The sequence below is a fragment of the Balaenoptera physalus genome (genome assembly GCF_965194825.1).
Source record: "Balaenoptera physalus genome assembly, chromosome: 3".
Lineage (NCBI taxonomy): Eukaryota > Metazoa > Chordata > Mammalia > Artiodactyla > Balaenopteridae > Balaenoptera > Balaenoptera physalus.
Window position 1 is genome coordinate 14184411 of NC_138890.1, and position 26105 is coordinate 14210515.

The 26105-nt window shown below is 39.6% G+C and overlaps 2 long non-coding RNA genes and 1 pseudogene across 3 annotated transcripts in view; all 3 read left to right on the forward strand.

The window, feature by feature from the left end:
- Positions 1 to 26105, forward strand: part of LOC309658807 — a 122836-nt gene that overhangs the window by 26156 nt on the left and 70575 nt on the right. The window lies entirely within an intron of this gene.
- On the forward strand, positions 516 to 4779 carry LOC309658815. Its single transcript, XR_014262414.1, has 2 exons — positions 516 to 579; positions 1519 to 4779. It is a non-coding gene; the product is annotated as an uncharacterized lncRNA (long non-coding RNA).
- Positions 19655 to 22716, forward strand: LOC309658755 (heterogeneous nuclear ribonucleoproteins A2/B1 pseudogene; annotated as a pseudogene). Its single transcript has one exon. The product of its transcript is annotated as a heterogeneous nuclear ribonucleoproteins A2/B1 pseudogene (transcript).

Below are 26105 nucleotides of genomic sequence, written 5' to 3' on the forward strand. Positions count from 1 at the left end.
ACAACTCTCAACTTTCAGGTTGTGAATATTTTTTTCAGTTGACAATACCTTACCCCTTCTATAACTGTTATGGTAACCTACTGTGTTAGGGGGGTCCCTACCCTAGGTTTGATTGACAACACATTACTGCCAGGAACGTATGAAAGAGTTTACTACTTCCATAATGGAAGTGTCTGGGGAGGGCAGGGAAGGCCTCTTAAGCAGGTGGGCAGTGCCTTGACAGAACAAGGAAAGGAGCCTGGCCTGAGTTTTTTTTTTTTTTTTTAATTTATATTGGAGTATAGTTGATTTACAATGTTGTGTTAGCTTCTGCTGTGCAGCACAGTGAATCAATTATACATAAACATATATCCACTCTTTTTTAGATTCTTTTCCCATATAGGTCATTACAGAGTACTGAGTACGGTTCCCTGTGCTATACAGTAGGTCCCTATTAGTTATCTATTTTATTTATTTTAATTAAAAAAATTTTTTTGGCCACACCATGCAGCACATGGGATCTTAGTTCCCGGACCAGGGATTGAACCTGTGCCTCCTGCATTGGAAGTGGAGAGTCTTAACCACTGGACCACCAGGGAAGTCCTTCTATTTTATATATGTTAGTGTGTATATGTCAATCCCAATTTCCCAGTTTAACCTTCCCCACCCCACTTTCCCTCCAGTAACCATGTTTGTTTTTCACATCTGTGACTCTATTTCTGTTTTGTAAATAAGTTCACTTGTGCCATTTTTTAAGATTCCACATATAAGCGATATAATATGATATTTGTCTTTCTCTGTCTGACTTACTTCACTCAGTATGAGAATCTCTAGGTCCATCCATGTTGCTGCAAATTTTGGCCTGAGGGTTTTTTTTGTTTGTTTGTTTTCATTGAGATTAGGAGGTGGGCTAGCATGAGATTTTGCACCTAAAGGCAGGGGCTACCAAGGATTTAATCTCTTACCAGCACCAAAGAAGTAAGCACCCAGGGCTTCTTGTCATCTTCTACAGATGTGGGGCACCAGGAGAAGGAAGGATGAGGCTTTAAAAGTTGCCAGCAGTCAAACATAAAAAAATGGAGTCAGACTTCTAGATTCTCATCTGGCATGTAAAGAGCTTAGAAGGTGACATTCCTATAATCCTCACCAGAAAAAAGCAAACAAACTTAAAATTAACGACTCGGATCTATCAAACCATTAATCACAGGGCCGACTGCTGTCTCCAAAATTGGAGAGACAGTAAAATAACAATTTTGAAATATGCCCACAATATTCTGCTCTTAACAATGCCTGTCCTCAAAAGATTCTGTTTTACCAGTGCCTAACTGACATGGTGGGAGGGTGAAGTAGGAGATAGATGGGCCCCCGGGCCAGACAGCTGGTGTTTGTCAAGTGGAGCAAATTCACTATGTGAATTACATCCTGCACCTATCACCGCCTAACTCTGTGTGATGTAAATTACATCCTGCACCTGGTGTTTAAGCTCCCTGCACTCCCTTGTAACAAGTCACCCCTTGTCGCTTTTTGCATTTCAGAAAGAAGGTCACAGGCCAATAAACCAGAGACAAACAGGCCCAGTTACCGGCAGGGCCGCCTGACGCCAGCTGTGACTGTTTTGAAATAATGCAAGAAGAAAAATGCAAGACCTTCATGACTTCGATCCTTATCATACACCCCAGGACTTCGAGCCCCACCTATAAGATCTCCTCTGATTCCTCGGGAAGTGAGGGCACAGTTCTTGAGGCGCTAGCCTGCTGTGTTTTCCCCTTTGCCTGGCAAAGAATTAAAAGCTATCTTTCGTTTCCTCCAAAAACTCTGTCTCCATATTCCTGTTCAGCATCAGTGCACAGAGAGCCAAGGTTTTTTTGGCAACAGGGGAAATTGCTAACTTGAGTCCCCTCTAGCCTTTCTGCCTGACCTAAGTTGAGGGAGAGAGAGACCTCAGAAAGACTTGTGAGGTTGAGAGTTTTGTTTTGTTTAAACCCCAACAGCAAACACGTGGTGTGTTTTCTGAAACCACTTCACCAGCTCTCCAATTCCAACTGGGTATCTTACAACTCAATTCTACCACTAACCAAAGTTAACATCAAATTCCACAGTTGAAGAGCCCAGTCCTGTTGTTGGGGGAACCTCTAACCGAAACTGCCCACCCTGGCCAGACATGATAGTAACCACTTGCAATGAGTTATCTTACAACAGGAGATTCTGGTAAGGAATGCAGAACTAACAGCTACCACCAACCGTAAGAATTCGGGAAAGGTCAAAAGGAGAGAAGAGATGCCAGTCCGTATATCTTACCAACCTCCCAGAATCCTTCTCACTGGAATCCATCTTGGCTGAGCGATGGGCGTGCCACCAGGAAGGACCCTGAGTCAGAATGATCGGCCAGAGACAACCCAGAAACGAACCCCATTATTATAAAACGTGCGACTTCGAGCCATGTGGAAGAGCAGTTCTTCTGGGTTCCTTTACCCTGCTGCTCTCCACCTGGGCACCCCTTCCCAATGAAATCTCTCACTTTGTCAGCACGTGTGTCTCCTTGGACAATTCATTTCTGAGTGGTAGACAGGAGCCCATTCTCAGGCCCAGGAAGGGGTCCCCCTTCCTGCAACACCACAACACTGCCCCCATGTCAGATGCCAGCTGCAAATGCAAGGCCCAGGCCACACACATGTCTGGATGGCTGACTACAAATTCGGAAGTTCCCTATAACCCCTCATGTTTGTTAATTTGATAGAATGACTATTAGAACTAAGAAAAATGCTTTACTTATTATTATCAGTTTATTTTAAAAGATACAAGTCAGGAACAGCCAAATGGAAAGGGTGCACAGGGCAAAGTAGGGGAACAGGGGTAGGAAGGTTCCATGCCCTCTCCTGGCATGACAGCCTCCCAGCACAGTGATGTGTTCACCAAATCTCTGAATCCCGAGGTTTAGGGGTTTTGATGGAGTTTTCAACATTGGGGGCTTGAGGGTGGGCTGAGCTGAAAGTTCTAAGCCTCTAATCATAGCTTGTTCTTCCTGGTAACCATCCCCCATCATGAAATCATCTATGGGTCTGGAAACAGTTGCCTCATTAGAACATAAGATGCTACTATCACCCTTATCACAATGGAAATTCCAAGGGCTTTAGGAGGTCTTTGCTAAGAACCATGAACAAAGACCAAATATCTTTCTTATATCACAGAAGGGCCACAGTCCATGGTCACATACTGAGACCCAATCATGGGACTAAAAAACATTTCCTTTCCACCCTCAACGTACCACCACATCAAGAAGACGCCTAATAACAGTATAAGACACCGACAGAACTGTATATTTCAGAACTTATTTACAAGTCTCTATAGTACTCCTAAAGATGACATGGGAGACAAAAGCAAGGACACCTGAAGATATTTTAGCCTCTGACAGCCACAGCAGATAATAAACAAGTCCAAACCCTAGTCAGATAAACCTAAAATCTCATACTACAGGCCTAAAAACCTCAGTTCCTTTTCACAGTACGTCAGGTCTGGTATTCAACAAAAAATTAAAAGGCAAAATAAAAGACTTAAAAAACACATCTCCTAAAAAAATAACAAAAAAAAGAGGGGGAAAAAAAAGAGAAAAAAAAAAAAAACCCCAACACATCTCCAGGATTAGGACAAGCAAAAGAACCTGATTCAGATGTAGCAGATATGCTGGAATTATCAGACCAGTCATTTAAAGCAACCATGATTCATATGCTAAGTGCTCTAATGGAAATAATGGATGACCTGCAAGAACAGACAGGTAACATGTGCAGAGCTGGAAACTCTAAAAGAGAACCAAAGGGAAATCAAAGAAATTTAAAAAAAGCAAAATAACAGAACAAAAATAAAGAATTCCTTTTGGGGGGGACCTTATCATTACAGTGGAAATGTGTGAGAAAAAAGAATCGGCAACCTTGAGGAGCCGTCACTAGAACCTTCTGAACTGAAATGCAAAGATAAGAAAAGGGTAAAAAGACAGAACAGAAATCCAAGAGCTTTGGGACAATTTAAAAAGGTATAACATATACAAAATGGGAATACATGAAGGAGAAGAAATAAACAGGATACGTAAAATAATAATGAGTGAGATTTTCCCCCAGATTAATAATGGATACCAAAATACAGATCTAGGCAGCTCAGAGGTCACCAAACAGGATAAAAACCCTAAAAATGCACACTTAGAAATATATACTCAAACTCAAGAAAAACCAAAAACAAAAAAAATCTTGAAAGAAGTCAGGGAAAAAAAACCTTAGTTACAGAGAAACAAGGATAAGAAGTAAATTGGACTTCTCTTTTCAGAAACCATGCAAGCAGGAAGAGAGTTTTGTGAAACACAGTGTGTTGAAAGAGAAACCACCCAACTAGAATTTTGTGTCAAGCAAAATTATCTTTCAAGTGAGGGAGAAATAAAGACTTCCAAAAAAATTGAGGGAATTTGTCACCAATACCCCTGCTTTGCAAAAAAAGTTAAAAGAAATTCATCAGGAAGAAGGTAAATGATAAAGGTTAAGTGTTAGAGAAGGAACAAATGAAGGTAATAATTAAATCATTTGTTTTTGTTATTCTTAATTAATCTGACATAACATTTTGTTGAAAATAATAGCAGCAGCAACATATTCAGTAATTATAGCTTTTGGATGAGTGAAATGAATGACAGAAATGTTACAAGGGGCAAAGGAGAGAATTTGCACATCCAGTGAAATGCTATGGTATTACTTCAGAGAGGAGTTGGGTTAGTTGTAAATGTATACTACAAACTCAAGGGCAATGACTTAAAATGTAAAAGTTATAATGATATGCTAATAGAAGAGAAAAAATGGAATCAAGTAAAATGTCCCCTAAAAGGTAGAGAAGACAGAAGAAAAGTGGAAGACAAAAAAGAAACAAAGAACAAGGGCAACAAATAAAAAATGTTAAAAATATGGTAGCTATTAATCCAGCTATATCAATAATCACTTTAAACATCAGTGGTCTAAATACAATAAGTGAAACAAAATAAAACCTGTCACAGTGGATTAAAAAAAAAACACAAAGCTGGGCTTCCCTGGTGGCACAGTGGTTAAGAATCCACCTGCCAATACAGGGGACATGGGTTCGAGCCCTGGTCGGGGAAGATCCCACATGCCGTGGAGCAAGTAAGCCCGTGCGCCACAACTACTGAGCCTGCGCTCTAGAGCCCGTGCGCCACAACTACTGAAGTCCACGTGCCCTAGAGCCCCTGCTCCGCAACAAGAGAAGCCACCGCAATGAGAAGCTCACGCACCGCAATGAAGAGTAGCCCCCGCTCGCCGCAACTAGAGAAAGCCCACGCGCAGCAACGAAGACCCAACGCAGCCAAAAATTAATTACTTAATTAAAAAGAAAAAAGAATACCAAGGGGGTCAGCATGGATGAGTGGCTGGAAGGCTGGTACCAGGAAGTCATGAGGACTCACACCAACCAGGGCTTGGAAATCCAAAAAAGGGCTGCAGACCCTACTAATTGCTCGCTGAATCCATCAGGAGCCTTGCACACCAGCTGCTTGGGATACTTTGCCTGCAGATACTTCCAACTGGCCATGGGCACACCCAGTGCTCCATATACGTCAACCCACACCCTATGTCTGGCTCCTCACGTGACCCCCCAGATGAGGAGCGCAAGACTGCACAGTAAACACACACCTGTAGCTCATAAGCACACACATGTAGCCGGCTTGACTAGGTGGGATTGGGAAGACATACAAACGTGAGCATTTCAGGGGAAGCAAACACAGCATCCAGCCTGGATGTGAGGGATTAAGGGAAGGCATAGAATCTTAAGAATTCTGTCCAAAAGAGGGAGCAAGAGGCATGAAGTGGGCATCCACAGAAAAAGCCTGAGAGAAGCTCAGAATATCCTATCTGGGTTTAATGGTAGAGGTGTTTCTCTCAGAAAGCCAGTCAGTAAAAACTGGAGGAGGTGACTGTTTCTTCAAATGCAAAGACAGCAACACAACACTTCGTGGAAAATGAAGAAGGAAAAAAAAAAAAAGAAGATTGTAAGGCATTCTGCTAGCTCAACAAGAAAAGCCACAAGTATCTATTGATTCCAGAAAATAATGATGCTGGTTATTATTTCCACGGCAAGAAACTGTTTTGTAAACAATCATACTTGAGCACTTCTGCTCTGCAAGCCTAAGCCCTGGAATTATTGATACATTCGAAAGCACCCAAAAGTAAGCAATAGACTTCAGAAACACCCACTAAGGGCAGGAAAAAAGGGATACAACTTTTAACACAGGCCATGTACTAATGTTACATTTTACTTTTCTGAAATTCACCTCTTTCTTTAGTTTACAGTTACTGTAAAACGGTGACTAAAAAGTGAATAAAACTTTTTAGGGTGACAAACCCATGGAGGAGCAGGAACATTTCTCAAGGGGTAGCTACACCCATGGGCTTCCCATAGGATACAGGATGTCTGTGCCCAGGAAAGACTCTGGGGGGAGACACCCAAGGATTTCATACAGCCTAGTTACAGGTGGTTATTCTCTGCTTTCCTCTCATGGTAAAGTATCCACAAACCAAAAATTACACCTTTAAACATGAGCCATTCATTGGCTGTGGGAAAATGACAAAATTCTGCATCCCCCTCTGCCAAAGAGTACCTGTGGGACCTTACGTAAGGATTTAACTTCTTGGATCCTTCAATGTTTGCTTCTAAAAAGTGAGCTTAATATTTATTAGGTGTTAGGATTAAATGAGATCTGGGTAAGGTGTTTGCACAGTCCCTGATATATGGTGAGCATTAAATACATTTTATTTCCATTAATAATACTATTGATTTTATTATTAAATAAATGAACGCATAAATTTTCCTCCCTGGAAAAAGAAATACCGCGTCTGTTTGACATGCACCACGGAGGACAAATAGTTGATAATGATGCTGTGAATTAGAGACGCAGTTGGCTTTGGGAAGGCGGGGAGGGACCTGGAATTTATGGATTTAATGCCAGCCCTAGGAAGAGCTAGGCTGGGGCGACAGGTTCGTGGATTTGAGACTCTGTTTCCCCAAACATTTGGAAAACTCCGGAGAAAACGGGTCCTCTTGGGGAGAAAGGTGGCACTGGGGTCCCCACAGACTAAAGCTCCACCCACACTTAAAGACCAGACACAGAGTCTGAAGACTCTACCCGAGGTCAATGCACAATCTGAGGAGAGACGGGTTGCGGGCGCAGAGCTGCCCAGAGAGGCTCCGCGGCCAAAGTCACCACGCACAGTGATGGGACAGGACGCCCGAAGTCTCGGCTGCTGGCCCAGCCCCCGCGCTGAGAGCTGGAGGGGGCTTAGGTCTGAGCTGAGCCCCGGGCGGACTTGGGTCTGCAGACTCCGGAGTTGACCGCAGCAGGGTCCGGGTCCCACCGTGTCAGGTTCCGACTCAACCCCTCCTCCCTGTCTGGGACACCTGGCCCCTCAACTCACCATTTGCTGGCTTCTGGGGTCCCCCTGGGGTCCTCCCTTCCACTCCTGCCGCCTCTGCATCATATACGCTGCAGAGAGACACCTGGGAACCGGGAGAGCAGATGAAACGCGACGCTGAGCACCTACAGGAGCCTCTAAGCGGTCGGCTAAGTGTTGCCCCACCCACCTTCCCGTGCTGCGCCCCTGATTGGACAATTCATGAGAACCCACCCCCTTTCCCTGAGTGACAACAGGGCAGAAGGTCACGTGGTTGAACATAATGCGTTTCAGCCAGTGGGCTGGAACTTGCCCCCTCCAGGGAAGTTTGCTTTTAAACAAGACTTTTTCATAGGTGTTCCTAACCAATATTATGCATAATCACACAGTGAAAGCCACAGGGCTTATGGGAAAAATGGGATTGGGTGGGGTTCAACACTCAAAACTTGTCACTGACATTAGAAAAAAAAAGGAATCTAATAAAACAGCATTTTACATATATTGAATGGTTAAGAAATACAAAAGCACTACAAGAAACAGAACACTTTACCTTGAAAGAGGCCTGTCCTTTGCTTGTAGAAGTGATCATCAGAAGGATTGACACTTGTGAGTTATAATGAAGAGGTGGAAGGAGAGTTACCTAAAATCAGACAGAAATTCAGAACCCAGATGGATATAGCGATCCCTCATAACACCTGAGAGGCACTGAATGAGCTGGCGGTGTCTTGAGCTGTGCGCATGTGTTCTGTGTATTTCTGAGCAGCTAGGTGCACCTGGGTACAGTTTTCTGCAGTTAACTCCAGTTTCTCTTGTGTGCCTTGCAGGTGAAATTGCACATAAGCAAACATGAAATTTACATTATGTTCAAATTGTTTCCAAATTTATCAATACCCAGAAAAATATCATGTTTTCAAACAAGCATTATAGCAGAACTGACTGCATGTAGATGTAGATATAATTTTTTTCTGAACCATTTGAAAGTTGAAAATATCATGACACTTCACCATTAAATATTTCAGCATGAATCACCCAGAATCAGGACATTGTCCTGTGTAACCATAATACCAATACCACGCTTCAAAAGTTGAGACTATTTTGGTATCATCTAATATTCAGTCCGTATCAAGCCAAGCAGAGCCTGTGGGGACTTTACAGGGGACAGACCTCTGTATCCCCCACCTGATGTTTATATTGTAGAAAATCTTTAGCCTCCTAGACTTTCCTGGAGTTCCAAAGAGCAAATTTAATAAGAGAAGGGGGAGAATGCTGAAACAAAGGAAAAGGGTCAAGCAAGACAAAATAATAATAGTTTAGCCAGAAAACAAAGTCAAGGACCTGAGTTCCTCCTCAAGGGTATATATAATAATCTGAGCTGTATCTTTGAGTTGTTTTTCTGATAATAAAACTTCCACCAGGTGGAAGAAGTTAACTGCATGCTGACCACAAACACATGGACCCCAGAGTGGCTGGAACCAGAAAGTTGATGCTGTTAACTCCTGAAATACCACCCTGTTACCTCACCATCCACCAATCAGAGAATTGTGCAGCGTGACCCTCTTCCTCACTTTATCTATAAAACACTTCCCTTAAAGCCACTGGGGAGTCCAATTTGTTGATAAGTCCAACAAAGTTAGCCTAGGTACCCAACTAACACAATTGGCTACATAGTACTGTACTGTAATAGATTTATAATACTTTTCACACAAATAATACATAAAAAACGTCTTTTTGCCTCCACTCGCTCAATTATTTTCACTTTTTTTTCCATTGTTATCCCTTGGTGCTTCTTCACTGTACCAGCTACATCACCGCTGCTTTTACACTTGCTTCCAGACATCCTGGGCTTGAAATAAAGATGCTGTGCTACTGTACTGTATACGGTACTGTACAGTAAAGTACACAAAAGCACAACCACTTGTAGAGGATACACGCACATGACAATGTACGCCAGACACGTGAACTAACTTACATGATTGGACACGCAAACCCATGTTCGCATCTTTGAAAGTTCGCAACTTCAAGGTTCGTGTTTAGGGGACTTATTGTATTCCAACTGTCTTCAAATATTTCCTTTTTGTAGGTGGCCGTTTTCAAACTAGGATTCAATCCACCTTCCTATATCAATTAGGTTATTGACTTTTTAGTGTCTTTTGATTTAGTCCTACTCAGAACCTCACCTCCCTCCCCCCTGTTTTTTATTATGACATTGACTCTTAATGATGCCAGAACAGAATCTGGCTTTGCTTGCTTTAAATATACTCTTGAATAAAACTATACTTGAAAGGAATTATTCATAAAGTAAGTCTTATTAAATGAGAAAATTGGGTAAATTGGAAAAAAATGTTAGTGGGCAAATTGCTCCTCAGGCAAGTTCTCAAATGAGGCATTGAAGGATAAACATGTCCAGGAGTGTCCTCAAAGTTGCCCTGGTAGGAGGAAGAAATGGGCTCAAGCCAAGACTAGTTGTTCTTCCTGACTACCTATTTCTCATATGTTCCCATGCCAATCCAACCCAGCATAAAGGTTTTGAAAGATTTCAAGGTTGAGCAAGAAAAAAGATATGACCACACACAAGGTGGCAGTAGCACACACAAGCTTTACTAGGCAACACTTGGACCAGTATGTATGCAGGGGAGGTACCTGGGAACATGACATTTTGAAGAGGTTATGGCACGGAAATCACTACTCAGAAGGGTAGAAGGGCAAGTCTCTGTCACTAGAGAGAGGGGAGGTGGTCAGTGAGGAAACTTACATGTCTAGTTGATGTCAGTCAGCAACCTCGTGGGGATCTCTGTCTTAGAGAGCTCTAAAGGACAGCAGGGATTAAGGCATTTTACAGCCACAGGGTTTATCTTTTTTATGGTATCACATGTTGTGTGCAGTTTCACAGGGTATGCAAAGCAGGCAGATTCTAAACGAAATGGCAACTTTATCAAATAGTAAGCCTCTATACTAACAAGGGATTGATTCTAGAGCCTCTGTATTCTTATTCAATATTTTGGTTTTTTCCTCTGATAATGAATTCTGGAGATTATTTTGGTATATTACTATTTTCCATATTCTCTCTCATGTTCGCCCACCCAAAATGTCTTAGTTCTCCTTGAAAAATTCCCTTCCTTGTGAATTTGAGAATCTACATCTTTACTTTCTAAAAATTACATTATGGTTTTAACTATATTACATTAAATCGAATATTTTGGGTGAAAATCAGCTATTTCCAATACTGTAACCATTGATAAAGATGGTACATCTCTACTTAATCAGGGATTTTATTTCCTGCCATATTACTTCATCATAATGTGTTTCCTTTTCTCTATTGTATTTGTTAATTTATTTAAAAAATATTTATTTATTTGGTTGCTGGGTCTTAGCTGCGGCAGGTGGGCTCCTTAGTTGCAGCGGTGGGCTCCTTAGTTGCAGCTCCAAGGCTCCTTAGTTGCCGCACATGGACTCCCCAGTTGTGGCATGCAAACTCTTAGTTGTGGCATGCATGTGGGATCTAGTACCCTGACCAGGGATTGAACCCAGGCTCCCTGCATTGGGAGCACAGAGTCTTTATCCGTTGTGCCACCAGGGAAGTCCCCGTTGTATTTGTTTAGAATTCATTGATTTGTCATTATTTTTATGATTACCTTCCTTCCAATCCTCCAAATTTACTCTTCTCTTCTTTTTAAAATTTCCTGAGGCGGAGCTCAGATTATTGATTTCAGACATTTCTTCTCTTCTAACATAAGCATATAGTGCAATAAGTTTCCCTCTCGGCACTATTTTATTTCCATTCTACAAACTTTGAAGTGCTGTATTTTCATGTTCATTACTTTTGTCTATTTAAAAAAATTTTTTTTGAGGGTTTCAATTTTTACCATAGGTTATTTATAAGTGTGTTGAATAATTTCCAATTATTTGGAGATTTTCTAGTCATTTTTATGTTATTGCTTTGAAATTGGTTCCATCATAGTCAGTGAACATCCTCTGTATGATTTCAATTCTTTTATATTTCTTGAGTGTTTTTTTAATGGCCCAGAATATGTTCTATTTTGGTGGATGTTTTATGGGGGCTTGACAGCAACGTGTATTCTGATGTTGTTGAATGGAGTGTACTATAAATTTCAACCCAGTGTTCTATAAATGTCAACATGATACTGATGTTTGATAGTTGCTCAGTTTTTCTATATTCTTGCTGACTTTTTGTTGAGTAACACTGTCACTTCCTGAGGGGGGGTACTGAAGTCCCCAGTTATAATTTTGGATTACTCTATTTTTACTTTCAGTTATGTCAGTTATTTTTTTAGATCTTGATTTTATCGTGAATATTTTCAAAAGTACAGAAAACCTCAAAGAATTTTAGGTGAACACCTGCATACTCACAACATAGATTTTACCATTTTAAATACTTGCTTTGTCTCATAGCTATGAACAATATATCAAGGAAACCATGTTATGTTTTGATGTGTCTCACTCTTTTTTTCCAGCTTTATTAAGGTAGGATTGACAAATTAAAATTATATTACTTAGGTTGTACGATGTGGTTTCTTTTCTTTTTAAGATGCACAATATCATGATATATCATTTTTTTGTTTCATGTATTGGGTTGGCCGTTCGTTCGGGTTTTTCCATAAGAGCGTACAGAAACCCGAAGGAACTTTTTGGCCAACCCAATATTTTGATTCTCTGTTGTAATCACTATGTTCTTGGTGGATTGACTTTTTATCATCAGGTAATGTGCTTTTTTGTCCCTCGTAATTTTTTTTTGATACAAAATATACTTTATTTCACGGATACAGATACTCGGGATTTTATTATTACTATTGGGTTGACCAAAAAGTGACTTTGGTTTTTAAGTAAAAATAAAAGACACATTTTTCGTTTTCACCAAGGACTTTATTGAACAATGTATTCACCTTTTTGTTCCACTACCCTCTGCCATTTTCAGGCAACTTCATAATTCCATCTTCCCAAAACTTTTTATCTTTTTGAGCAAAGAACTGTTCCAGGTGCCTTTTACAGTCTTCCAGGGAATTGAAATTTTTTCCATTAAGAGAATTTTGTAAAGATCGAAATAAATGGAAATTCAAAGATGTAATGTCTGGTGAATACGGTGGATGAATCAGAACTTCCCAGCCAAGCTGTAACAGTTTTTGCCTGGTCATCAAAAAAACATGCGGTCTTGCGTTATCCTGATGGAAGATTATGCGTTTTCTGTTGACTAATTCTGGACGATTTTCGACAAGTGCTGCTTTAAGTTGGTCTACTTGGGAGCAGTACTTGTTGGAATTAATCATTTGGTTTTCCAGAAGGAGCTCATAATAGCGGACTCCCTTACAATCCCACCATATGCACAACATCACATTCTTTGGATGAAGACCGGCTTTTGGTGTGGTTGGTTCATTTCGCTTGCTCCATGATCTCTTCCATTCCATGTTATTGTACAGTATCCACTTTTCATCACCTGTCACAATTTGTTTTAAAAACGGAACATTTTCATTATGTTTAAGTAGAGAATCGCATGTGGAAATACAGTCAAGGAGGTTTTTTTCGATTAACTTATGTGGAACCCAAACATCAAAGTGATGAACATAACCAAGCTGGGGCAAATGATTTTCAACACGTGATTTGGATATTTTGAGTATGTCGGCTATCTCCTGCGTGGTATAACATTGATTGTTCTCAGTTAATGTCTTGATTTGATCGCTATCAACTTCAACCGGTCTACCCAGCCTTGGAGCATCATCCAGCGAGAAATCTCCAGCACGAAACTTTGCAAACCACTTTTGACATGTTCGATCAGTCACAGCACCTTCTCCATACACTGCACAAATCTTTTTTTTTTTTTGCATTTCAGTTGCTTTTTTACCTTTCTTGAAATATTAAAGCATAATATGCCGAAAATATTGCTTTTTTCTTCCATCTTCAATATTAAAATGGCTACACAAAAATTCACCAATTTTGTTAAGTTTTTTTTGAATGCACACTGATATAACAGCTTTCACAATACAATCTAACAAAACTGTATCGAATGAAGTTAAAGACAACCAAGTGCTACTAGAGCCATCTTATGGAAAAAACAGAATGAACATTTTTGCCAATCCAATATTATTATTGTTTACATGTTATAATTTTTCCAATACATACAGTAAATTTACACTTGTTAAAATTGAAATTAGATTTAAAGAAAACCACGTTGCATGTATTTTTGAGGGGTATCCCACTGTAGTAATGGGTCCTGTTGATTATCCATTCATGCAGTGAAGGATGTTGGAGTACCATCCAGGTTTTGGCAATTATAAATTGAGCTTCTAAGAAGCATTTCTACCTGCAGGTTTCATGAATGTAAGTTTTTATTCCTGCAAAGCAACTATCTTGAGTGGGAAAGTTGCATCAATTGTTGTGTGATATAATAGTATAAAAGAAAATACTGTACCAATATCTCAAGTGATTGTACTATTTTGCACTCCCACCAGCAATGGATGAGAGCTCCAGTTGCTCCATGGCTTAAACAGCCTTTAGTATCGTCAGCAATTTTCACTGTGGCCATTTTTATGGGTATGTATTATGCAATTAATGTGCTTCCAATATGGAAGTTTGAAGGCATAAGTAATATAATGATTCCAGCCAGCAATCCCACTCCTGGGCATATATCTGGACAAAACTATAATTCAAAAAGACACATGTACCCCAGTGATCATAGCAGCACTATTCACAATAGCCAAGACATGGAAGTAATCTAAATGTCCATTCACAGACAAATGGATAAAGAAGATGTGGTACATATATACAATGGAATACTCCTCAGCCATAAAAAGGAATGAAATAATGCCATTTGCAGCAACATGGATGGACCTAGAGATTATCATACTAAGCGAAGTCAGTCAGAAAGAGAAAGACAAATACCATATGATATCACTTATATGTGGAATCTAAAATATGACACAAATGAACTTATCTGGGAAATGGAAACAGACTCACAGACATAGAGAACAGACTTGCAGACTTGTGGTTGCCGAGGGGAAGTGGGGGTGGGGGAGGGATAGATTGGGAGTTGCAGATTAGCAGCTGCAAACTATCATACAGAGAATGGATAAACAATAAGGTCCTACTGTATAACACAGGGAACTATTGAATATATTCAATATCCTGTAATAAACCATAAGGAAAAGAATATGAAAAAGAATATATATATATATATGTATAACTGAACCACTTTGCTGTACAGCAGGAATTAACACAATATTGTAAATCAACTGTACTTCAATAAAATAAATTAAAAAGAACATAGTGATTCTACATAAAAAAGGGAGATAGGATAATATATTTTGAATGTTTCAGTTTGTGAACAGCAAGGAACTAGGAAATGTGTAAAACTGTCAGAAATTCCTAAAATTTAAAAACTGCAATGAAGACATTGTATTGTCTTCTGATGAATGGCTGTAACACCACATATGAGTGTATATAGCTAAAACCCCCAAACTGAACATGAGCCTCTAATTTCAACAATGACTTTCATGAGATGGTGAATGGCAGAGGAAAAAGGTAAATGGGTGGCAAGGACCAAAACCCAAACTACAGTAAACTTTGCAAGACACCTTGATTCCTTCAATTAATAATTCACACATTGGTGCACACCCACACAGATATCCCAGATGTACTCCAAGAATTATGAACTACAGACATTAAAAATAACTTCAGAAACAGATCAGCCAATTGCAAGATATGGGTTTTAATAAAATCCTGACTCAAATGTTGATAAAATGTAAACTCAAGAAACAACGTTGAAAAACTAGAACCTCTGTATACTGACTAGATGATTGATTATGGAAACAACTTATTTTTATTTTTGTGTGCAATAATGTTGTGCTTGTGTTCCAAAAGTTCTCATCTGGAAGAGAAACTGAAATATTTCAGTGAAATATTGCTGATGTGCTCTCAGCAATAAGCAGCTTGTTAATTATTGGGAAGTGGATGTAAGGATAAACAAGGCCAGACTGTTGATTAGTCGACAATATTTGAAGGAAGTGGTGGGTTCACAGAAGTTAGTTTTCTATACTTTCAGATTTGGAGGTTTTTGAAAAATTTTCAGAATGCAATTTTAATAAAATATTATACTAACTGTTCACGTTACAATACTAAAAAAATGAAACATTGCAAATATAAAGGAATTCTTTGCTTTCCTGACCTAGTAAAGCTACCTCTCTGTCTGGCTTCTGTGAATTAAGAAGCCACCAATTATTCACTTATCACATGTTTACTGAGTAAACATTTATTGAGTAAACATATTTATTTTGTGTTCTATGCTGTGAGCCAGGTCAATGAATTTCCTTGACTCTGGATCTAGTGTGGCAGTGAAGGCAATGAGATTCCTGTCAAGGTTCTCCAAGTGGAAAACACTCCTCCTTGGAGTATGACCATTGTTAAGGTTCCAAAATCAAAGCTACAAAATTTGGTCTGGGAAATTATTCCATTAACTGACCTCTGGAATCTGCAGCTCATCAGCCTTACTAGGTGTCTAGAACTCAAACCATGTTCTTCTGCTTTGCCTCAGTTTCATGGTCTTTTGTATCCTCTGTGAAGTTGGGGCATTTTTTTTTTGAGCTTTCTAAAAATAACATAAAATGTGAAATTTGAGCAAAATGGGAACAAAGTCTGCCATCCATGGAGAATGTTCTTAGCTCATTTGGATATTCTGCCCTTCTTCTCTCCCTGGAGAAATGTGTCTCAAAGTATAGAGTGCATCACAATCGTCTAGAGGGTTTTTAAACCTCAGGTTACTGGACCTCAACTCAAATAGGTCTGGGGTGGGAATGGAGAATTTTCATTTCTAAGAGATTCCCAGGTGATGTTGAAGTACAACAGGCACCACACGTTGAGACCAGGATTTTGGGACATTATGAAGTGGATGTGAGACAAGGACAGAAAGATAAATGTCATCATCCAGTGTCTGGTCAAATCCAGACAGATTTATGTAATAAATTATTCAAAGACTAAAATTTACTTTCTCAAAGATTTAAAAATCCATCTGCTACCTATATTTATGCAAAGATGTCATCTTTTCAGTGATACACTACAGTAAGTTGGCAAATAGAGCTTAAGATTCCAAATTCTTTCTCCACCTAATCCAATTATAAGATTCTAGTCTCAATCATCTGTTTAAAATATAAAATTGATCAGTTCAACAAAAGTTTTTTTATATATCTGGTAATTTATTACATGAATTGGGTCACGGGGTTATGAGGTGGAGAAGTCCCAGAAACTGCCATCTCCAAGCTGGAGAACCAGAAAAGCTGGTGGTATAATTGAGTCTAAGTCTGAAGTCATGAGAACTAGGAAATCTGATTTCCCAGGTCAGGAAAAGATGGATGTCCCAGCTAAGGAAGAGTGAATGGATTCGCCCTTCCTTCACCTTTTTTGTTCCATTTGGGCCCTCAGAAAACTGGGTGAAACATATTCATATTGGACAGGGTGGATCTGTTTACTCAGTCTACCCAATCAAATGCTAACCTCTTCCAGAAAACCCTCAAGAACACACCCAAAATAATGCTTAATTACCTAACTGGGTATCCCTTAGCACAGTCACAAAATACTGACCATCACACACGGCTTTATCCAGCCAACACCAATAGAAACATAACAAAGTGACCTACGTAGTTTAAAATTTTATAGAACCCACATTAAAGAATATAAACATAAGCAGAGGAAACTAGTTTTTATAACATTTATATTTAACCAAAAAAACTGATATATTAACATTTCAAAATGTAGTCCACATCAGAACGAAGAACAAGATATGTTATATCCCTTTCTTCTTTCTGAGCCTTGAAATATAGTGTTTTACGCTTACAGCACATGTCAATTTAAAAGTTAAATTTGACCCAGTTTTATTTGATCTCTATGGAGATTTCATATGATTTACAGTTGCAAGAGAACATTCACACAGAGTATTAGTTTATCCTCTTTTATGGAGTACTTATTATAGAGTTTGACCTATTTTTCCAGGGGGTTTTCAGTCGTGTGTTTCATTTGACAGAACTACTGTATTTATGTTATTTGACTTCATGTATATTACCAGCTGTATGTAATGCTTATCTCTCCCCACACACAGGGTTTCCACCCCCTATGTCCTTCTTGTGAATTTTGATAAATACTGATTCCTAATATATCTTAATATGATCTAAGTTACAATTTTCCCCTATGTATTTGAGTTTTATTGTATTAAAGGGAATATATTTTCTCCTCATTACAAAACTTATCCTTTTCAAAACTTAAAGCTGGGTATAGTGTTTTTGTTAGAACTAAAATTAAGAATTTAGTAATTAAGAAGGTATTGATTCCAGCAATAGACCAGATTACTAAACTTCAAGATAGTTCAAGAGCAAATATGCCAGCAAAAGCCAAGAATGAGCAATATAGGAAAACTAAGAACAGAGCTAAAAGAGAAGTGGGATGTGATTAAAAGGGGAATAGAGAGAAAGTGGGGGAGGAACAGATATCAGAGGTGAAAATACATGAGTGTGCTTCAAACTGATGAAAGACATCAACCCACGGATGCAACTAACTCAACATTCCCTGAGTCAAGTAAATACAAAAGAATTGATATGCTACACTATGGTCTAAAAACCAACATTAATGTAAAAGATTTGAGAGAATACAGAGACCAAATAAGCACAAAAAAGGCTAACTGGTGATGTCTAAACATAAATAAAAATTTGATATCCACAGGGCACCATTTTTGAAGTGCCGAAAAAACTCCTGACAAACCAGAATTCTATACCCAGCATCAATATTGCCCCAAATAAAGATGTCTTAAAAAATGTAAAATGAAACATTTCATTGTTAGCAGCATTGCATTAGACAAAATACTAGAGTGAGTTATTAAGTCCACAGGAAAATAATCCCAGACTGAAAACCAGGAATGCAGGAAGAAATGAAGAGGAAAGGAAAGGCTCATTTAGAAATAAATATGAATAAATGTTGTTTTATAAAGCAATTCTAGATACATCTCATGGACATTAAAATACTTGTGGCATTAAAATGCAAGACAACAGTAATAGAAATGCAGGAAAGTTAAAATGGTATTGAAAGTGTTCTAAGGTACTAGCATTTGGGAAATGTGCTAAAAGTAATTATCTGTATTAGATTATTAAGGGAAGGATTCATCATTTAATCACTAATATAACTACACAATGATGTGTATATAATTTCGACTAACAAGTTTCAAGAGAAAAAATGGATTAATAAAAGAGTTAAACCCTAGTCAATGAAGTAAAGGGAATGAAGAGACTATTTAGGTCAAAGGGCAAGGAAAGAGTAAGGTAGTTGAATTCATGTCAAATTTACCAGGAATTAGTTGAAAGGTAAATGCACAAAACATTAATTTTTGTTTTTTAGAATGGCTGTGTGATATAGACATTACAGACTTGTCAACAAACATTGTGGATATTCTATTATTGATAAACATTTAAACAGTCTCTCTCTTTTTTTTTTTTGCTATTAAAACATCCGTTTCTGGAAAGCTTTATATATAGAATTTCCATTCCTATTTTTGTTGACTGTGTCCATAGTGGGAGAAAAGGAAATGTTAACACGTTGATAGAAACTGCAAATACCACCCCATACACAGATGTATTACATTTTTTCACCTTGGATACTTTCTGACAGTGTTAATAACCCCATATTTTTGCATTAGTGTATAAAGATTGAGGAATCTCTCAAATCCCTTTGATATGAGATAGGGTGTGTCTCTGAATTACCCACGGACTGGATTACCCATTCGCTCTATAAAAGGGGAATCAGAGGCAGAAGTCATTGCTTTTGTCTGCGAGCCACAGGCTGTCTGCATCTCAGGAGTGGGTCACAGGACAGCTCTTGGAACCGGGGGAACCAGCATTGACCTCTTTCACAAATCAACCTGTTCTGGTGAGTGTGGCATCTGTATTGAGGCAAGAATGTTCATTTGTTTTTTTTTTTTGTTTTTTTTTTTTTTTTTGGTAAAATCTATTTAAGTTAGCTCTTAAAAGAAGTTGTTATTGAAAGTTATATCCTAAGTATTAATATTACAAAATACTCAAGGTTTTGTATATTTTTGTATTTGAAGCTTTCTTGGAATAACAGGAGAGATTTAAAAAAATATATTGACATCACTAGGAAGTGGAAGTATATTTGTCTCTGCTCTGTTGTTCTCTGAAAAATTCTTTAGCCACACTGTGCTTGATCTTTTTTTCTTTCTTTCTTTTTTTAAAAATTAAGTTTTCTTCTCATATATGTCCTCAGTTAGGTTTTCCCTAAGCTCTTCATCATCAGTAATTTTATTTAATTTCTTCCTCCCTTTATCCCTTATTTCACTTCCCCCATATTTCCCTCATTCTCTGTCTCAATGTGGACCTTACTATTTACCACAACACTTCTTATACCTAACACTAGATTAGACATTCATTAGTATATTACCCCTCTCCTCTCACCAAGATCCAAATAAACTGGGGCAATGACTTTGTTAAGTGAAATTCTGAACCCTGGGTTTTTGGACACAACTTCGCGTATATTAGGTGCTCTATCATTAGGAGGATCAAGTAATTTTCCCTGAAAACTGGGATATCTTGAGTAATGAAAAGGATAGTATTAATAATTATGGTAGAAGAAAAGGAATGAACTGATTTTCCCTTTAAAAAATATCTTTGAGGACAGATAAGAGACTTAAGAGGAAAGGTGTACTGATTAAATGTAAATTTTAAAGATATTATTTTGATTATAGAGTCTTATGGATTAGACAGAGAAAGGATTTGGAATCCTAATGACAATTGATTGCAGTCTACCACAAAAGAGATTATATCATTACATGATTGTAGTTAAGTGAATTTATTTGTAAAATTTAGAAAAATCCTTTTTGTAGTCTGAATAGTTTCTTTCAAAAAAGATATCTGAACTCATTGTAAGGGCAAAGCAATAGGTAAGTATTTTGGTGTAAAACTTTAAAGTCCACATTAGTGATCTCTTCATTGAATATCCAATTTAGTGAGGAAAACTGTATCAAAAAGAGATAACAATGCAGAGAAAATTAAAAGTTCAGAAAAAAAAATCAATGTAGAGGAAATGTAATAAGAAGTTTGATTACTGGATCAGGAAAGGTCACTCGGTTCAAAATGATGTTGTGCAGAAAAACTGAAAGTTGCTCAAGATTGGTTCAAGGGCGGCAGCGGCTCCAGAGCAGTAGCACATCACCAGGTCCCCGGTGGAGGTACTCCTACAGGTGTTGTTGCTGGAGCAGCGGAGGTTCGGTTCTCACCGCGGGGCAGGGACCCTCCGGTTCATGTTAGTCTCCGGAGATCTCCCTCATCCCCCTCAGCTTCGGGAAAATGGCTCAAGCGAGTAAGCCTGCGATGAAGAAAACTTCGACATCTGTTGCTTTGGAGAGGAATAAGAAAGAAAAGGAACAATTCTGTAAACTCTTTATTGGTGGCTTAAACTCTGAAACCACGGAAGAAAGTCTGAGGAACTACTACAAGCAACGGGGAAACCTTACAGACTGTGTGTTAATAAGGGATCCTGCCAGCCAAAAACCAGGAAGATTTGGTTTTGTCACGTTTTCATCCATGGCTGAGATGGATGTTGCCATGGCTGCCAGACCTCATTCCATTGATGGGAAAACTGTTGCGCCCAAACGTGCTGTCCCAAGAGAGGACTATGGAAAGCCAGGGGCTCTTGTCACCATGAAGAAGTTGTTTGTTGGTGGAATTGAAGAAGATATTCAGGAGCATCATCTTAGAGGTTACTTTGAGAAATATGGAAAAATCGATGCCATTGAGATAATTACCGATAGGGAGTCTGGAAAGAAAAGAGGCTTTGGATTTGTTACTTTTAATGACCATGATCCCGTGGATAAGCTTGTGTTGCAGAAAGACCATAGCATCAATGGTCATCATGCAGAAGTAAGAAAGGCCTTGTCTCGACCTAAAATGCAGGGAGTCCAAAGTTCTAGAGGTGGAAGAGGAGGCAACGTCGGTTTTGGAGACCCTCCTGGTGGTGGTGGAAATGTTGGAGCAGGACCAAGACGAGGAAGGAAACTTGGAGGAAGATCTGATGGATATGGAAGAGGACATACATTTGGGGATGGCTATCATGGGTGTGGAGGAGGATCTGCAGGTGGCAATTTGGGGGTTGGCCCTGGTTATGGAGGAGGACAAGGAGGATACGGTGGTAGAGGATCTCGATATGGCGATCTGGATGGGGGCTCCGGAGGTGGTTTTGACAGCTATGGAGGAAGAAATTATGGAAGTCGTAATTACAATGATTTGGGAAATTATAAGCAGAAACCTTCTAAATACGACTTACTGAAGACTGGAAAACTGAGTGGTAGCAGGAACGTGGGAGGATCAGACGGTGGAGGAAACTATGGTCCAGGAGGCGGTGGAAGACGTGGGCGTTATGCAGTGACCAGCCAATTCTGAGCTTCTATTTGCCGTGGGCTTGACTGTATAAATAGGAGACGTTGAGAGCCCAGAGGTAACAGAAGAGCTTTAGGTTATCGAAATAACAGCGTTCAGGAAACTCTTATCTCAGTCATGCATAAATATGCAGTGATATGGCAGAAGACACCAGAGCAGGTACCGAGAGCCATTGTGTGAGTAGACTCGATTATGTAAGAACAATACCTTCCTGTGGAGGAAAGACTGTATGAAAAAATGCTTTTGAGACTGTTTCTTAGCTTTTGAATTGTCTCTCCAGCGGTCTCTGTAAGAATGTGGAAGCATCCCCTCTTTGATAATGTTAAATTTCAAAGTTTTGGATGATATTTGAATCCTTTTTCAAGACTTTTCTCAAAATTTTGAAAAACTATTAGCTAGAATCATGGTGTAATGAGACATAACATCATTCTTCTAAAGAAAATTAGTTCATGTTCAGAGTTAAGAAACTGTTGCACCTTTAAGATTTAATAAAATAATTCTAAAGGTAAAACAGTAGTAGTTTGTCCTCTTTGATAATTTTGCACTTTTAGTTTTTACCTTTTAAATATTTTTCTTGTTTTACGATATCAGAGTTTGCAGGGTAGTGATATGACTTACACACATTATGAAATGATTACCAGAAGAAAGTTTTTCTTCTTGCAATGAATATTTGTAGGATTTACTGCCTTAACAACTTTGATATACACCCTACAGCTGTGCTAATTTTGGTCATCCTGTACCTTACATCTTTTGTAATGTTGAGTAACTTGTCATAATAACCTATTGGTCATTTGTATATCTTTTTTGGATAAATGTTTATTCAGTTCCTTAGTCCATATTATAGTTTGATTATTTGCTCTTGTGGTATATGAGTTTTTGTTTTTTTTTTTAAAATAAATTTATTTATTTATGGCTGTGGTGGGTCTTCGTTTCTGTGCGAGGGCTTCCTCTAGTTGTGGCAAGCGGGGGCCACTCTTCATCGCGATGCGTGGGCCTCTCACTATCGAGGCCTCTCTTGTTGGGGAGCACAGGCTCCAGACGCGCAGGCTCAGTAGTTGTGGCTCACGGGCCTAGTTGCTCCGCGGCATGTGGGATCTTCCCAGACCAGGGCTCGAACCCGTGTGCCCTGCATTGGCAGGCAGATTCTCAACCACTGCGCCACCAGGGAAGCCCGGTATATGAGTTTTTGTTGAACATTACCTGTTTTGTATTTATTTATCTTATAAATAGAAGTTTGTACCTTTTGACAGCCTCCATTCTGTATTTCCTCCCACCAGTTCTCTGCTTCTGGGAACCATGAGCACGATGCATGATTTTTTTTTCATGAGTTTATTTTGTTTTTGGATTTCACAAATAAATACGATCATACAATATTTGTCTTTGATTTATTTCACTTATCAGAACTGCCGTCCATGTTGTTTCAAATGGAGGATTTCTTTATGGCTGAATAGTATACCATTGCATGTGTATATATATATATATATGTGTCTGTATCTGTATATAAAATATGTGTGTGTATATATACACAGACATTTACATATGTATAAAATATGAAATCACTTTTTTAAAAGGTTTATTTATTATTTATTTATTTTAGGCTGCATTGGGTCTTAGTTGCGGCATGTGGGATCTTCATTGAGGCACACAGGATCTTGTTTCAGCGTGCGGGCTTCTCTCTGTGGCGTGTGGATTTTCTCTCTCTAGTTGTGGCACACGGGCTTGTCTCTAGTTGTGGCGTGCGGGTTTTCTCTCTCTAGTTGTGGCGCACAGGCTCCAGGGCGCGTGGGCTCCATAGTTGTGGTGCATGGGTTCCAGAGCACGTGGGCTCTGTAGTTTGTGGCACGCAGGCTGTCTAGTTGAGCCATGCGAGCTCGGTAGTTGTGGTGCATGGGCTTAGTTGCCCTGTGGCGTGTGGGATCTTAGTTCCCTGACCAGGGATCGAACCTGCGTCCCCTGCATTGTAAGGCGGATTCTTTACCACTGGACCACCAGGGAAATCCCATGAAATCACTTTTTCTTGATATACTCAGCTTTTGATAGATATTTAGGTCATTTTCTCATGTCTTGACTGTTGGAAGTGATGCTGCAATGATCATGTGAGTGTAGACGATTATTTGGGACAGTGGCTTTATTTTATTCAGATATATACCCAGAAGTGGAATTGCTGGTTCCTACTGTGGTTCTATTTTTAATTTTTTGACACACTTTCATACTGTTTTTCAAAATGGCTGCACCAATTGACATTCTCACCAAGCGTGCACAAAGTTCCCCTTTGGTGTGTCTGACACAACCACCAGGAGCTCCTTGCAGGGACATCAATCATGGACACAGGATGACAGAGCTCTCAGGGTCAGGATGGGCTTGTCTCCTCCACACCTCCCTCTCCACTCCCTCCCCATCCATGAAGTCTTGTGGTCACACTCATGTTGAAATCATAGAGGCAAGGGGAAAAAACATGTTTTTCTCATTGTTTTTCTCCAAGATGGAGGGGGACAGGTGCAGAGCCCCAGGACAGGAGCATTCCCAGAGGTCCTTGTTGGGACTGATATGAAGCAGTGAAAAGAAGGGGAAGCCAGGCTGCTCCCATCACAGTGACACTGAGGGTGAGGTCTCTGCACTGTGACTCCCTTATAAATACCTACTTTATGATTCTGACTGTGCCCTTGTCTGGCACACCAGCCTGGCACATGCCCTGCAGTTTCCACAGGCTAGAGACAGAGTGGTAGTGGGCATAGGCTGTGGTGTACACGAGGGGAAATTTTCCTTTCTTAAAGCAGAGCCTGTAGACTCGCCCCTGATCCATCTTCTCCTCAGCTCAGCTTAGACACAGGGTTTTGTCTCTCTGTTGTGCCATGTCATTCTCTCTGATTTGGCTTTTCCTATTCCTGCAGCCTTTACACAGTGCATGCACAGTGGATTTTGAGGACTGTTTGCTATACTAGAAGCCAAGTGTCTACAGAGATGGGAATCTGGTAGTGAGTGGGTTTTTCCCCTTTATTTCATGAATCAGGAAGCAGACGAATTCCAGCTCTCCTTCCTGAGAAGGCCAAAACAACTGTCACCCAGTTTGTAAGTTCTTGTTTGCATATGTGTGTGTGTGTTTCATCCCCCTGAAAATGATCTAAGGTGCACACAGAAATGGCAGAAATGTAGACCAGTGGGATTCTGAATATTCTATCCTTTCTTTGTCTCTGTACTACCTTAAAATTTTTTTCTCCTCACTTTTCTTTTTTTTTTTTTAACTATGCTAATTATTTTCCTTTACTTTTTTTTAAAATTAATTAATTAATTTATTTATGGCTGTGTTGGGTCTTCGTTTCTGTGCGAGGGCTTTCTCTACTTGCGGCAAGCGGGGGCCACTCTTCATCGTGGTGCGCGGGCCTCTCACTATCGCGGCCTCTCTTGTTGCGGAGCACAGGCTCCAGACGCGCAGGCTCAGTAGTTGTGGCACACGGGCCTAGTTGCTCCGCGGCATGTGGGATCTTCCCAGACCAGGGCTCGAACCCGTGTCCCCTGCATTGGCAGGCAGATTCTCAACCACTGCGCCACCAGGGAAGCTCCTCTCCTCACTTTTCTTAAGACAGAGGACAGAATTATGCATCTTTCCTGTCCACTCCATCAGCAGGATACCCAAGATCAGTTCTTGGAAGACTTAGAATTAGTAAGACTGCCGAACCCCTGCCCCTCCTACTGCCAGGGCCCTTAGACTGAAGCACACAATCCCTTTGAGTCACTGATCCCCTTGGCCTGAGGGCACTCGTAGGAGAAAATGGCTCAGCCTGAAGCTCACTGCTGACAAAGAGATTGTTGAAATGTGTCCCCCTGGAGAGACCCTACATGGCTTGGATTCACCACCTTAAAAAGTAAGTTCCTCTAAATATCATTCATTTAGTCCCATCAAGAATGAGGTATTAAAAAAAAAAAAAAAAAAAAAAAAGAATGAGGTATTTAGCCCAATATCCTAGAAGCCAAAAGAAGAAAAGTAGATAATATTTTAGAAGAAGCTAAAGCCCTTCATATTTATCCATATCATTAACTTCTCCAGGAAAAATGAACACTGTATTAAAATCTGGACTTTATCTAATTGTGTGGCATGCATATCTCTGGTTGAGTTACAGTATTGATGCTTAACAAATGGGTTTACATCAGGCATCCTGTGTTCTGTTCGTGCTTTGTTGGTTTAGAGAGTAAGCAGTGCTTCTGCAACATTTCTCAACATGCCCATGTCTTCAGAAGAGTGAGGAGACGTTTAGAACCTATGTGC